General features: G+C 41.4%; 1 pseudogene; it reads right to left on the minus strand.

Annotated features, from left to right (window-relative positions):
• Positions 1-8,470: 8,470 nt before the first annotated feature.
• LOC132429220 (olfactory receptor 5A1-like) lies at positions 8,471-9,421 on the minus strand (annotated as a pseudogene).
• Positions 9,422-16,675: the final 7,254 nt, after the last annotated feature.

Here is a 16,675-nt window from a genome sequence, read left to right on the forward strand (position 1 = left end):
GTCAGAGTATGTCCTATGCAACACTGGGGGCATACTTACACTCAGAAAAATATTCATTGTTTATCTAAAATTCAAATTTGGGAATTCCTTAGTGGTCCAGTGGTTAAGACTTGTGCTTTCACTGACATGGACTGGGGTTCAATCCCTGGTTGGAGAGCTAAGATCCCACAAGCTGTGTGGCCAAAAAAATATATAAAAATAAATAAAATTACTAAAAAAAAAACCCAATAAATAAAATGCGAATGTAACTGAGCATCCTATATTGTATCTGGAGACCCTAAACACTACTGGACCGAAAGAGGCCTGGCTTCTTCTCACTTCTGAGCTCACATGAAGCACTGGGCCACCAGATGTGAGATGTGGTTTCTCCAGTAGTTGGTAAGCGAATACTGGATAACGCAGCCCAGAAATACAGAGGACTTAATTCCTTGTGCTAGTGACACTGAGAGATAGGAGGAATCTGGCACGTAATTTGCTCTTCGTTTCTCCCTCCAGTGGACTATTTTGAGGACTGGTGGTTTTGTGTGCTCTCTCTGAAGACATTTGCGTGACTAAACAATTGTCTGTGTCTTTCCTTAAACTGTGATCAGCTCAGTAATACAGCCCCTTAGACTTCCTTTGTCTCCTTTGCTGCCTTACCTCCCTTTTCCTTTTACATTTGCTGCCCTGGGATTTTACCTCCCAATGAAACATTAATTAATGTAGAGTATTAATTAATATTATAATGTTCCTCTATGTGCTCCACGGCATCCCTTGCATTTATCACTATTTTAATGGACTTCTTGTCTGACTCTCTCCCCTAGTAAACTGTAAGCTCCTAAAGGGAAGAGATCATGTTTTTTTCGGTTCATCACTGTATTACCCGAGGCTGGTGCTATATCTGGTACATAGCAGATACCCAATCAATATATGTTACTATTGAATGAATAAACAAGTGAATAAAGCCAACACAGCTGATAATATTTCTAGAACATGTCCTCAGTAAATCAGGTCTTGAGTGGTTGGGAATGAATACTTGAGCTGAAGCAAAATTATGATAGGATTTTTGTTTCAACTTACATTAGTATCTCTGAGCACTTACTCTGAGCCTAGCTTGTGTGACTTGTATTTCTTATTACAAAATTTAATTTGGTTTTCTGGTCTGTAATTGTGTCTTGGTGAATTTGGGAGGGCGTAAGCTTAGTGTCTTACATAATACATGAATCATAAGAGCCCAGATGGAATGTCCCCATGTGCCAACTCCTTCTGCCTTATTTACATCTGATCTGGTATTTAAAGTTTTGATCCTGCAGGACTGAACCCACACCTGCTTGCATACCCACCTTGGTTCCCATCCCTGCCAAGTATCTGCATCTAGTGAAGCTGGCCTTGGGATACTTGGTCCTCACCCCATTCCTTTTCCCCTTCCGTCTCCCTAATCTGCCTATGCAGTGTGCAAGCAGGGCTTGCCTGGAGGGTAGAACAGAGGTTAAGAACGAAGGAGCAACAATCACAGAACTGACTTGCCCAATTCTGATAACATTTCCATTCTGCGGACAGTCAAGAGAAGGACTAAGGGAAATAGGGGAAGAATAGGAAAGAAAAACAGGTCAGTGTAATGCAAAATGGTGATAGGAGGGGTTTAATAAAAAATTCTAGAGGACCTCCCTTGTGGTCCAGTAGTTAGGACTCCATGCTTCCCAGGCAGGGGGTACGGGTTCGATCCTTGGTCGGGGAACAAAGATCCCGCATGTCGTGCAGCATGGCCAAAAAAAAAAACTAGTTATTCGAACACCAAACCTGAGCTTTGCTAATAAGAGTCAGAGCCCTGATTTGGGGGTTTCCTGGGTCTTAAGTAGGCTTTTCTGCCCCCCTTTCCTCCTGGTCTTCTCTTGAAGGTAGGTTTTTAATTTCTATCTTGGGAAATTAGGGCATCGTGGGGCAGGAAAAGTAGCACAGGGTTAGAAATATGGAGACGTGGATTCTGTTCCTCATTCTATACTAACCTGCTGGTGACCTTAGACAAGTCATTTCCCCCCTCTCTCTCTGTTTCCCAATATGTAAAATAAGAGGGTGTGTTGAGGTCCTTTCCAGCATCTTCATGAGGCACGAGTCTGCATTCCAGTTACAACCTGCCTCAATTTGAAAGCTACAGCTGCGATCTTTTATTTTAAAAGTTTTAGAAGATTTTGTTCTGTGCAGGTCATGGCGTGTATGTTCTCCCATGTTGTTCCTGCTGAAACTTCCTTTTGGTGACTTATTTCCCTGTGTGGTTTGACATTTGTGACTCGAGCCCCTTTTCCACTGAGGTTTGCTGTGCAAGGCTGGTTTGCACCGGTTTGTTCAGCTCTTCCTCCAAGGTGGTTTTCATTTTGTCTCTGCTGAGGCCTTATAATCATACTGGACCAGAGTTTGTGTTAATTTCTTGGTTTGGAGTCGATGTGAACTAAGACCTTCCATCTGTGTCAACACATGCGTGGGGTTCTCTGATCTCTGTTAAGATGGCAGGAGTCCTAGCCATTTTCCACGGGCGCGTGGGTGGAGTTTTCCTCATCGGCAGGTGGTGGCAGAGGCAGTGCTTCTTGATTCCCAGGATGGTTCCAGCCTCCCTTGAACATTGTACACAGGACCAGTGGCCTGGGTGATCTCCCACAGCCCTTAAAGCCACAGTACCCTGCTCTGAGGTCGGCGTCTGGCTCCGAATGTCCCTCAGCCACAGGCCTAAGTACCCACTCGCTGCTCTGATTGTGAGCTCTCTCTTTCTAGCACCCGCAGATTTCCCTTTCTTGGTTTTGAGCTTGAATCTTTGTGTTGGCGGAAATGGGTCTGTGCCTGTGTGTCTAAGGTGTGGGAGTCTCCCCTGGGTCAGCTCAACCAGCCAAATCCTCTCTTGTTATGATTATTTTGTGCAGTTAAGTTTTTCATAGGTATAATGGGGGTGCGGGCACATACGTTGCGGCACAAGGGCTTTGGAGAACAAACTTTCCTGCTGTCACGTCCCTTCCTCCCAGTAAAAGAACACCTTCACTGAAGTCTGAGACCCTGTCTCCAGAGGGGACAGCTCTCCTTCTGCAGGGAGAGTCGGGCTTCTAATGTGCTCTGCTCTCCCTCTCCCTGCGTCCCCTGGAGAAAGGTGGAGAACATCGTGAACAGCTTCCACAGGAAGTGACGAGAACAGAATGTTTCATGAGGCACGGGGCATGGAGAGCAGCTGCTTACCGCGTGAGATGGAGGGAGGGAAGGATGGAGAAAGCCGAGGTCCTTTGGTGGAGAAAGATCTCGGACCAATTTTACAGACAGTAGGATGTCAACGAGAACCATTTCCTTCCCTCCTTCCCCTTCATTTCCACACTTATGTGTGTGTGTATGTGTGTGAGAGTGTGTACTGTGTGAGTGCGTGTATGTGTGAGTGTATGTTTATGAGTGTGTATGTGTGTATGTGTTTGTGACTGTGTGTATCTGTATGTGTGTGACTGTGTATGTGTGTGTGAGTGCATGTGAGTGTGTGTATGTGTGTGAACATGTCTGTGTGTAGTGTGTATATATGTGTGTAGTGTGTGTATGTGTCTGTGTGTAGTGTGTGTATGTGCCTATGTGTGTAGTGTGTGTATGTGTGCATGTGTGTAGTGCATGTATGTGTGTGTATGTGTGTAGTGTATGTGTGTGTGTGTGTGTAGTGTGTGTGTCTGTGTCTATGTGTGGTTTTGTGTCTGTGTGTGTGTCTGTGTGTATGTATGTGTGTGTGTGTATATGTGTGTGTGTGTAGAGAAAAATGCGTGGTCAAGACACAGGGAGGCGGGAGAACTCAGTTTGAATCCCAGCTTCGTTGTTCTCTACAGTTTCTTCCAGTTTCTACAGTTTCTTCCAGTTGGGGCATTGTAATTATGAGAAGGAGAAAACTTTCCCTAGCCATAAAATTCATGAGACAGAGCTGAAGTGGGAAGATTTCCCTGAAAACAGGAAGTCAAAGCTGCCAGACTGTGAGGCAATATGGTTTTTAGACCGTATTGCATTCTTTCTTATAGGACCTTTCACCGCAGTTTGGGTAAGATTTTGATGGTAACGGCCAGCTGTTGTGTAGACATGGGAAGATTGCTGGGCTGGAGAGGAGTGCTTTCAGTAGCCAGCTGTGAGTCATTTGCAAATTATTTCACCACCCAGAGGCTCAGTTCTTTATTTGTGAAAGAGGGAAGTGGAATAGACTAGTCACTAGGAGATCACTGACGACTAAAAATGTTCTGAGATAGAGCAAATTACTAACGTACTCACAGAAACTTATTGTGCAAATACTATGTCAGACACCACTTGCTCTGCATGGAGATTATGGTCTAATGGGAAGATAGACACTGAACAATTATGCTTTATATGGAAAAGGAAGTACAGGGTTATAAATGACCAGAGAGGAAGGTCTCAACCTGGACCAGCGGGTCGGGCGGTCCTCCAAGACAGACAGAGATAGAGACAGACAGAGACACAGAGAGACACAGAGGTAGAAGGAGATAGACACAGAGAGACAGAGACAGATGAGAGAAGCAGAGAGAAAAAACAGAAAGAGACAGAGAATGGGGAGAATGATGGAAAAGGCGTCTTGGATGACTACAGATGAGGGAGATAAGTTTGATTTCAGCTAAGGTTAGAGATATAGGTGACCCAAAGAACCAAAATGGATTCACTTTCTAATGCACCGATCTGGTGGGTAAAGCAAACTCTTTGGTTATCTTTATATTCTACTTGGTTCCAAAATGTTTGAGCAAGCAGCTTGCAAAGATATATAAAATGTACAAAATAACAGATTAAAAGATTGGTGAGAGAAAAAAGTAGAATTGCAGAGTAGAGCCAGGAGTAAGAATAAAAGTGCTCCTCAGAGTTACCTAAATTCTTGCTACAGATGAGTCACAAATTTTACTCAAAACTTCTCAGCAAAAAAAAAAAAAAAAAAAAAACTTCTCAGCAATCAATGTAGAAAGAGCTTGTGTTTCCATATTCAATGATGCAATTCACGGTGTTAATGGGACAAACATGGAAAAATTGTTGATAGGAAAGCAGTTAGAGAGTAAAATTCTTCTGGGGTCCTCCACGCTAAACGATTCACTATGAATGCTGGTACAATGTTGTCTGCTAAATTCTTTTTTATCTGGCTTAATCCAGAGTGAAACTTCAAGGCATCAACCTGCCCTGCCTCTTATTATCCCCCTAACCCTGATATCTTGATACATTGCCTCTCAAGACTTTTCCTTCACCAGAGCCTACAGCACAACTGGTCATTTCTTTATCTGAATATAGAAACAGATGCTATAAGTTGGGTTGGAGCTCCATTACTATTGTTACCTTTGAAGAACATTATTCATTCATTACTAATTCAATTTTGGTTTTGTTTTAACATTTTGGTTTCTCCTTGTTTCATAGTTATTTGGGAATCAAACCATTCAGAGGGAAGAGATATGGGAACATATGTATATGTATAACTGATTCACTTTGTTATAAAGCAGAAACGAACACACCATTGTAAAGCAATTAGACTCCAATAAAGATGTAAAAAATATTTGTTCCATTAACAAATCTATTTTTGAATAATGCTTTTTAAATTATTGTTTTAAATAAAGCTCCTGGTATAGAACTTAAGTGGTGATCTTATTGAAACTGATCCTAACTATTTAACAGAAGTCAGTCAGTCGTCCTTTCTCTTTATGCACTGAAATCAGGCCTGACTTGAGAAATTAGTTGTTTTTTGTTTTTCTGTTGTTTTTTTTTTACAGAATTTGCTTTAATATTTCCTTCTTCGTCTCTGGACGATGCCAAGCATACGTGTAAGAATATGTATTTTCAATGAATGGCCTTGGTGTCGTGTAGACATGCACTTAGGATCTCCTTAGCTTGTTAGTGTGTGCCTTTGTGTATGTTACGTAACCTCCTTCCCGAGTCTTACATATCTCATCTCTTAGATAAAGACGATTAACACCCCTATCTCATAGTGTGGTTGTGAAAACTAAAGAAAAAAAATTGTGTATATTAGAGACTTTCTGTAGTAAGTGAATGAGGACAATAAACGATCCTATCTAATAGGATCATTTCAAGGATTAAAAGAATACATTTAAAGAGGCATCAGGGAGGAAAAATAACTCAGTTTGATAGTATCATCCTTTACCAAGGGTATGAAGAGATAGCTGCCCTATTACGTTGCTGACAGGAGGGTCCATTGGGAGCCGCTCTAGAGAGAACTTGGCAGTGTCTATCAAAATTTTAAAATATACATGTCCTATAAGCAGCAATTCAACTTCTCAGTTTCTACCATAAAAGTGCATATTAGCAGGAAGTGTATGTACAGACATGCATGTTGCAACACTGTTTGTAATAAACTAGCAAAAACTGGACACTACCTAAATGTCCATCAGGGAGGAATAGGTACATACATTTTGGCACATCAATTCTACGAAACAATGAAAAAGACTAAGGTAGATTTATATGTATAATATGGAAGGAGGTCCAGGAAATAATGATTGAATTTCTAAAAAATCAAGGTATAGAATGATCATTCAATATGATTTCATTTATGTGAATACACAGAGAGCTACATAAAGCAGTACGATGTATTTTTGATTGGTACATATGTGAATGTTATTAAGCAGAAAAAGTATAAATTTACATGTCTGACAACATAAACCATAGCTACCTCTTGGGGAGACCAGGAAGGGATTAAAATTGAGGGTTCTGGTTTAAACATCCCTTTACCTATGGTGTTTTAATTTTTTTTGAATAGGGAATTTGTATGTTATAGAGTTGAAATGAAGTTTATAAAAGCTTCTGAGAACAATGTCTGGCATATAATAAGCTTCTAATAAGTGTTAATTCCTTCCTTTGGCCTAAGATGAATCTCTAAATCATCTACCAAGTGAATTTGGATTTATTTATTCATTTATTTAAAAAATTTTATTAACACAGAGTTTGTCCCAGTCATAGCTTATGCTTCAGGGAAACAGTAGGGAGTAGTTTACAACTTGAGGAGAAGGAAGATAAATAAACAAAATAAAAATAGTAGTGTTGTAGGAGCTGATGGATGAAATAGAGGATGCTATGGGAATACACTGCAGTAACTCTTTACTATGTCTGGAGGAGTCAAGGGCCAAGGAAGGCTTTACAGACAAACTTCAAAGTCATACCCCTCCTATACCTAAACTCCCAGTAATCCAAGTGGTCAGAGGAGAATGGATCAAATACCAGCATGAACTGGAAGAAGGACAGAAGCAGAAGAGTTACAGCCAAAGTTGATGCAACTTAGGGAAGGCTGTCACGATTCACCATGATTTATATACACAACCACTAAAGAAGCAAGACTTCATAAATGTTTGTCCTTTGCTCAAGAACCATCTTGTAGAATAGGATCAAAGACAAATTAAAATCCACATTCAATTCTGCTGCAAACTCACTGACTTGGTTGTCCTATCTCAAATCATGTCATAGAGATCTGGGATAGGACACAGAAGGGGCCCCTTCTGAGATAATGCATGAGAATGAAAGCAGGGGTGCCAGAATCAGGGAACAGGTTGCATTCAAATTCCGGAGCAACAGTAGAAAAGATACAAACTCTAGTATATGGAGTGAAAGTCAATTGGGGATGAGGTGAGAACAGAGAGTAAGTCAAATATGCACAGAGCAAGAGTGGAAGCTGGTCTAGGGAACAGGTATGGAACCAGAGCTGCCAGAGGAAGACTCTCTTCTCTGACTCTGTTCCTTAAATCAGGTCCCACCCAGTCACTAGGCAGTTTCAACCAAGAAAATTAACCGTATGGCACTCTGCTCTCCTTTAGGGCTTCTCCCTTACCCTTATCTCTGCTCTTTGCTCACTGTGATTTCACATCTTTGGATCTGCTGGTTTAGGTCCCTATTTCTGACCCCAGGGGACACCATGACCCCACAGATGTGACCCTGGTCTCTTTTCACACACGGTTTACAGATACCCTATTGCTTTGCTGGCTCTGAGTCACCACTGCTGAACCCAATTCAATGAGGGCTCTCAGGTCAGAGAGTCAGCCTTCCTGGTCAGTATCAACCTTTGGATAGGTAAGTATCCAAGGCAAAGGGAACAAAAAATTTGTCCCAAATAGTGAATGGACTGGTATGAGTGGTGTTTTGTAAACAGGTCTCTAATCAATGCTCATGGTCCTAGGCCATGCCCCAGCTGGCTCTAAAGCAACCTGGACACAGCACCTGAGGCCATAAAGCTAAGGAATATCATAGCAAAGCATATTTATTTTCTATTGCAAGTGATCAAAATTGAAACCCTACCAGTCTATGACAAGAAAAGTAAAAGGAAGGAACAAACCTTTGTAGAGCCTAATTACACAGTAGGCATGTAGGTTGGGGATCTTATTTGAAAGAGTTTCTTTCAATTATTATTCAGATTCCTATTATTACTAATAATAAGTGGGCCACTTATTATTATGATTACATATAGCAAAACTTAAGGGATTTTTGTTTGTTTTTTCTTTTAAACTCAAGGAACTATAAGACACAGAGAGGACATCTGCTTCTTTCTCTCCTTGAGCTTTTTCAATGTATCTTTGATCTCCTTGATGGGGAGATGGGGCTCATCATGGGAATCACAGCTCCATAGAGCATGGACACCACCTTATCTTGGTCTAATGAGTAGCCAGCACTAGAATGGAGATATGAGAAGAGACCAGAGCCATAGAAGAGAATCACTGTGGTCAGATGAAAGGAACAGTTGTTGAAAGCCTTTGTTGGCCCTTGGGTTGAATGGATCTTCATGACAGCAGCAATGATGTAGCCATAGGGAACCAGGACCACAAGAGCTGAAGTCCCACCAACTGTACACACAACAAGAAAGTTCATTACCTGGCTGAGGAAGGTACTAGGACAAGGCAAGACCAGCAGCGGTGGCAGGTCACAGAAAAAGTGGTTAATGATTCGTGGCCCACAGAAATGGAGCCAGAATATAGAGCTGGCTTGGACCAATCCGGTGAGGAATCCTCCAGCATGCGCTGTAATGGCCACCCCCATTAGATGGTGGGTGTCATGAAGGCTGTGTAGAGCAGAGGGTTGGAGATGGCAGCGTACCAGTCATATGCCATGGCTTCCAGGAGACAGCCCTCTGTGCTCACCATGCCAATGAAGAAGAAAAATTGAGCATCACAGCCCACAAAGGAGATGGTCTTCTGCTCCTTGAAGAAGTCACAGAGCATCTTAAGGGCTATAGAGGAGGTGTATGAAATATCAGTGAAGGACAGTTACAAAGGAAGAAACACATGGTGGGGTGGAGGTGTGACTTCATGGCAATCACGACAGTAAGGTCCAGGTTCCAAGCCAGAGTCATGGAGTAGATCCCCAGAAACAGTACAAAGAGGGTAACTTGCCGCTCTGGAGGCTCTGAAAATCCCCAAAGGATGAAACTGGTCATCATGCTGATATTCCTTCCCAGGGCCATCTCTCTTCTCTCCGCTGCCTTCAAAGCCCCAAAATGAGATTCCTGGGGCAAAGAAAATCCAGGTGAAGAAACCATTTTGTTCTGTCATGGAAACATAGACGCCCCAGAGCCAGAAGAGACAGTGGAAGGCAAATGTCCTACCCCCATCCAATGCAGAAATCCCCTCTACAGCATTTATTGGGTCTTTCAAAGAGATTGTCACCACCCTGATCCGATTCATTTGTTTATGCAGAAGTGACAGGTCCCAGAAGAGACTGGCATTTTTGCATTACCTGGATCATCACCTTCACTGTCAATGTCACGACTTCATCAAAGGAGGTTGTTAATAGCCCTTGGACTAAGTACCCCCATTTTTTTTCCAGTTGATCCAAGCATTGTGATTGGATTAATGAGCCACTCAGATTTATACTAGATTTTTTTTCTTTTTTGAGAAGAAATGCCTAGAGAGGCGATTTTGTGTTTCTTATCACCATAGTCTGTTCTGACCAGGTTTTATGGGGTCAAGGTGTTCTTTTTCCTTAAAGCAGAGGAACGAAGCACTTAGAGATCTGAAACACTGGCATCCCCTTTAGAGATTCAAGAAAGGGATAAGGAAACAAAAGTTCAACCCTGTGAAAAGCTTATGCTCATTTTGCACAAATATTATCAACTCACCTTGCCCCATGTGTTTGATAGAGAAATGCGGATGATGTACGAAGTAATAAAACATTCCTATTAAGTTGAAAATATTCAACATACTGTATAAGATAGTCAGGAAACAGACAAGTCACAGCACAGCGTGACAGTGCTCTCAGAGTAGTATTTGCACAGTGCCCTGGGTCCTGGACATAGCTTCCGAGAGGAGATGTGTTTGAGGAGGAGTCCAGCAATGAGGAAGGGGTTACCAGAATGAAAGTTGTGTGTGTGAGCGGTTGACAGGTGGCTGGCTCAAGGCTTTATATTAAAAATGGGAAAAGTATTTGTGAAAGCACAGGAGACCATACTGTTTGAGGCGCCTTAAAAACATGAGCATGGCAGGAGCACAGACTAAATAGAATTAAGAGAAGATAGGGGCTTCCCTGGTGGGGCAGTGGTTGACAGTCCGCCTGCCGATGCAGGGGACACGGGTTCGTGCCCCGGTCCGGGAAGATCCCACATGCCGCAGAGCGGCTGGGCCCTTGAGCCATGGCCGCTGAGCCTGCGCGTCCGGAGCCTGTGCTCCGCAACAGGAGAGGCCACAACAGTGAGAGGCCCGCGTACCGCAAGAAAAAAAAAAAAAAGAGAAGATAATGTAAGGCTACTTTTGAGAGACAGCAGGGGCTGAACAAATTGTGAAAGATCTTCAAAAGCAAAGATTGTGAAGACATTTGTTGAAATGTTTCATATACGTAATTGCATTTGCTCCATATATAATTGCACATACTCTATTATATATAATTGCATATATGTGTTTACATATTCATGTTTAATTTCAACCTTCTCTCCGCTTCTGGGCTTCTGTCCCGTTTGCCCTGCCCTCTTCTTTTGATAGGACTTATCACCTCCTACTATTGCATATAGTTCATTGGTTTGTTGATTATTGTCTCTCTCCTTCATCAGGAATGTAAGCTCAATGGAGACCAAGATTTTTAGGCATTTTTGTCTCTTTCGTTCACTGAAGTATCACAAGCACCTAGACCAGTGCTTAGCACATAGTAGATGCTCAATACCTATTTGTTGAATAAATATCATGCTAAGGAGTTTGACCTTTCCCCTATGGCCAAAGGGAAGACATGAACATTTTATTTTTGTTTGTTTTTTAAATTTTACTTTTTTTTGTAAGCAAGGAACTAGATGTCAAGTACGTGGTTTTTGGGCCTCTCACTGTTGTGGCCTCTCCCGTTGAGGAGCACAGGCTCCGGACGCGCAGGCTCAGAGGCCATGGCTCACGGGCCCAGCCGCTCCGCGGCATGTGGGATCTTCCCAGACCGGGGCACGAACCCGTGTCCCCTGCGTCGGGAGGCAGACTCTCAACCACTGCGCCACCAGGGAAGCCCTCAAGTACATGTTTAACAATATAACTGAGAGCAGTGCAGAAGCAGTGTAAAAGATGGATGAGAGTGAAAGAAGGCTGAGAAGGAAGATTGGAAAGTTGCAAGAATAGAAAGTTGCTTCAAAGGCCAGGAAGAAAGCTGATGATGATTTGAATTAAAATAGGTAGATTTAGAAACAAATTCTTCCCTGAGATGTAACAGCACCATTCATTCTGCAGTGCAGTCGAGAAGATAAACCATATATGGCCAGACAACTCGTCCCTCCCCCCTCATTTTTCACATTTACAGTTGTTTTCAAAGGTATATTTTAGTAAGATTCATCCTGATTCTTGCTACTTCAGCCTCAAGGTTCTGTGATACCTAGTCTATTACATTTTTAGAGTGTGATAAAAGCTAATTGCCAATTCTTTTATGTGATTACTACATCGATAACCTGGTCACTTTGACCTGAATTATCTGAAGGTAAAGATACAGAAATAGAGTATGAGACATACATTAAATTTCCTTATGATAATAACTATATATAAATTAGTTTGCATGGTCTGAGAACCACCATCACTTATTTTTAGTGTTTTTAAGTTTCTACAAAATTTTCACATCGCTCATGGTATTGGTGGTCCTCCAAAGCATGGCCTTGATGTCAGACATAGCTAGTCTCCAATCCTTGTGTCACTACTCACTAGCTATGTGGCCTTGCTCATACTGACACAGGATTCTCAAATCTCTTTTGAGTTCCCTCTACTGTAAAGGGGAGGCAATACTAGGACTACCTCCTAGGTTGTGAATATTAAATGAAATAAATCACATCATGTTTTGGAGGGGAAAATAAATATTTTTATTATTTAACAAAGGATCCACACTATCAGGGTTTGAACCCAGATGTACTTCATCCCTAATCCAGGGTCTGCTCTCCACTGCACCGGCTGACTAACCCCAGGTACATGTGCTTGTACATAATAATTGCTACATCAACCATATGCCCTTTATGATGTAGGAAGTAATAAAAACTTTGTTATTGCCAATATTTATAGCAACGTGTTGGCTTATTTGATAACACTTACCGCACTCTGTATTTACTCTTTGCTTGCTGACTTGTTCTGTCTGTAATCTTAACTGTGAAGTCTGGGAGGGCATTATAACCTTAATTCCTTGCACTGTGCCTGGAACATAGTGGACATTAAATAGTATTTGCTGAATGAGTTCAATTTACAATTCCAAAAGACATGTATTACAGACAAGAATCTCATTGAAGTTATGACAGCTCAAGGAGATATTAAATGACTAAACCAAGATTTAAACGCCTGATTCTTTGACTCTAGAGCCTGTTTCTCCTGAGTGCTTTGAAAGAACCTGGCCATGGGTCTGGGCAATCCATAGGACAATCGTATAGATGGAGCAGCAATAGATATTATACTTTCCCCATCCCAACTGACTGGACAAGACTGGTTATGTGGAACTTGAACTCTGAAAATCATTGTCAAGAGTTTTCTTCTCCTCAACCTGAGCAAGTCCATTCATATTTTAACAAAATTAAGCCACTACCAAAATAAAGAGCAATGAGGTTCTAATGTGGTGATTTCCAAATAAATGATATAATTGAGGTATAGAGCCTATTTGCACTTCAGATGACTTTGTAGGGTATGATGAAGAAAACTTAGAGAGAATAACATGCAGGAAAAGAAATGTGTTTTCTGCTTTCATCAATTCTTTCTCCTTCTCTGTGACAGTGCATAGCAGATTATAGGTGTCCAATGAATATATGTCATCTGGTTGAATAAAGGGCTATAAGATAGTTACTATATAGACATTATAAACTTTCCCTAATTCCAAGACTATTGGATCTGCCCTATTTTAAATACTCCCTGAATGTCCAGAAAATTCTGGTGATATGCCTAAAATAATAAAATATCAGAGATAGAAACCAGTTAGCCTAGCCTTTGTCCACTATAAAAAATAAAACTGAAGCCAAAGAGAGAGAGCTATTGTCTGTACCGCTGGTTGGTATCACAGGTGAAATTAGGACCTAAATCTCATTCTCCAAGGTTAGCTCTTTCTGCTTTACCTTATTCTAAAACCTGGAGTTTCAGTGGTCATTAGAGAGAATCCAAGGAAATTATATGATTTTTCTTTTAATTGCAGACACACACACGCACGTATTCATGAGTCTAGAATAGCGTAAAAAGCCCTGGACTGAAACCTTAAAAAAAAAAAAAGAAAAAGAAAAGTGCTTCAAGTCCTGTTTCTCCTACCTTTCTGCTGTGTTACCTTGGGAAAAAATATTTGCCTTTCTGAATTTTAATCTTCTTATCTCCTGTCTATACTAGAAAAAAATCAGCTTAGATCATTGTTTTCTAGTCCACTTCCCTTCCTTCTTTCTTTCCTTCCTTATTTCCATTTGTAAATAGCAGAAACTTTTTAAAAATGAGAGCTTCTGCAGAATTCCAGAATATAAAATAGGTCAAGTTCAGCTCCTCTGGTCAAAGTCAGAGCAGTAGGGAAGAGGACTCCAGCATATTGCCTGCTCCACCTTCCTCATTTTCAAGGGTCTTTCTAACTCTCTCATTCTGTGATTCTAGAATTCACCATGAACCATATCTAAAGAAGGGTAAAAGGCAAACTCACCCACAACTCCCTAAACTCTGGGTTTCGGTCAGATGGCTAAGACCAGAAGCTTGTGACAAAAATGAAACCCATCTCTGCTTGCACCTGGAACACTGGTGTTGGCCAAAAAGATAAACAAAATTTATACGTAGCTACTTTAAATTGGCCACCAAGGGAAGGACTTGATGGGGCTTTAAAGCAAGGTCCATTCTCTCTGACGTACCATTGGATCTCTCTAGTTGTGGGGTATGACATATCCCAGAGACAACCTACTGGCAGCTTGGCTGCCCATCTGGGCTCGGAGGGAAAAAGGATGCCAGCTTTGGTTGGGTGGAGTTGATTTCCATTGGCCCTGCTTCCATTATATTTCTAGTCCCTGGTCTGGTTCCAGTAATGTATCTCTAGAGGCAGTGAAAGCCAAGAGTGGCTTTCGGCTTCAAAATAAGTAACTATATCATCAACGGCAGTTACCTTTGTAAAGCACCAGTTATTTTGCAGAACTTCTTCAATGTAAAAATATCTTCTGAATGACTCCAAGGGTTGGAGCTAGGACTGAATGGATAAAATTGAGAGAAAGAAAGAGACAGAGACAGAGAAATTATAAGGAAACAATAGGACAGGCCAAAGGTAGAATGGGTGTTCTGGAAAGGAGTACATTCTCCATCACTGGAAGTACGTGAGGAGAAGATAGTACAGTTGACAGTGATGATCTCACTTATACGTGGAATCTAAAAACAACCAAACAAAGAAAGTCATAGAAACAGAGAACAGATTGGTGGTTGCCAGAGGCAATGGGTGAAGGTGACCAAAACAAATTTCCAGTTGTAAGAGAAATAAGTTCTGGAGATGTAATGTACAGCATGGTGACTATAGTTAACAATAGTGCATCATATATTTAAAAGTTGTTAAGAGAGTTGATCTTAAAAGTTCTCCTCACAAGGAGGAACATTGTAACTACGTGAGGTGATGTATCATAACTACATAAACCTATGTGGTAATCATTTCACAGTATATACCTGTACCGAATTGTTATGTTGTACACCTTAAACTGATACAATGTTATGTCATTTGTATCTCAATAAAACTGGGAGAAAGTAAAATAAATAGGCTATCTGAGAGAGAGACAGAGAGACTGAATTAGATGACCTAATGGGTTCTTCAAAATTCTAAGATTCTGTGATTTTGTACAATGAGGAAAAAGAGGAAAGAAGACTGACAGGTACTACTATTTTTGGCTGTATAGATTGGGCCTTTTGTATCCTTTGTTTCATAATAGCCTCACGGTAGCTCCCAATGGAAAGCATTCTTAAATGCATTTTCAGGTGAGAGAAAGGAATTTTGGGGAAGTGCTTACCAAAGGTCATGCAGAGAGCTTGTGATAAAGCTGGCATTTGTACTAAGGTCTTCCAGAATCCAAAGTCCATGTTCAGTCCTCTATACCCCACGTCGCCCACCCCCACAAGGACATGAAAAACGGATGGCAATGGGGGAAAAAAATCACTCGATAGGCCTCATTTTTCAAAAAAAAAAAAAAACTATGTGTCGGGAATTTAAAAGAAAAATAACTTTTGGTGTTTGACTAAGGCCAGATTTCCCTCATGTCCATGTTTTGTTTATGATTTATCAAATACCCAACTTGAAAAGACTTGAAATCTATTTGTGTATCTGGTGAAAGGACATGGAAGGAACAGAAGGAAGTGGGTATTGTGCAAACCCACAGGACTCTGCGGCTCCTTTCGAGGATTTGTGAAAGATGGCAGCCACACCCTGTTTATGTTGGCAGTTCTTCAAGCTGCAGCCAGATGAGAAAAATCTTCTGCCTCTTCCCTTCTCCACTCCCAGACCCCATCCACTTCTCTCCTATCAGGGTCATAATCTCTTACTGTGAAGCTAAAATAATTATACCCCTTCCCCAAATTCCCAGCTCTTGGCCTTAGGCCTACATTCTTGGGATCTCTCTAAGGCTTGACATTGGGGAAAGGGTCACCATGGTCAGTGCAGTCATTTGTATGTAATTAATCTTTTCTAGATTAAAAAAATATGTGAATAAAACCCAAAAAACCCTCTAGTTTCTTACTCCTCGTTGCAGAGTCAAGGGTGTAAGGATGGAATTACTGGAAGACTGTGGTGTTTTTAAAAACCCCTGCCTATCTCCTTCCCTTCTTCCCAAGGCAAAATTTCAGAAAGGGCTCTCTTTCTTTGACATTGGCAGAATAAGAATATCTTCAATAGAATAAAGTCCGCCTTCCGTGGCATCTCCATCCCAGTCCCTTTTTGTCGGGCAGTTTTCACCTGATTGGTCATAATCTGCCAAAGTCTTCCAACTGCTTTCTTTTCGCCTTCAGACTCTTTCCAAGTCAATCCTTCCTCCTTGACCTGCAGGAAGACCTCCCTAAACACAGGTCCAAACGTGTCTCTCCTTGCTCAAGAATACTCATTCGTATTGTTCATTAATAGCCTGACGACACCCAAGTTTCTTACCCTGATCCTCAAAGCCCTTACCACCCAGTGATGCCTGGTGAACCTGGCATGGAAATCAAAGATAGAAAAATATGAATAAAAAGCCATTGGATGTGGCAAGAAGGAAATGGTGATCTGCCCAGCACAGTTTCAGTAGGAGCCCATCAATCTCAGATGGGAT

This window comes from Delphinus delphis, chromosome 8, assembly GCF_949987515.2.
Source record: "Delphinus delphis chromosome 8, mDelDel1.2, whole genome shotgun sequence".
In the NCBI taxonomy this organism is placed as follows: Eukaryota; Metazoa; Chordata; class Mammalia; order Artiodactyla; family Delphinidae; genus Delphinus; species Delphinus delphis.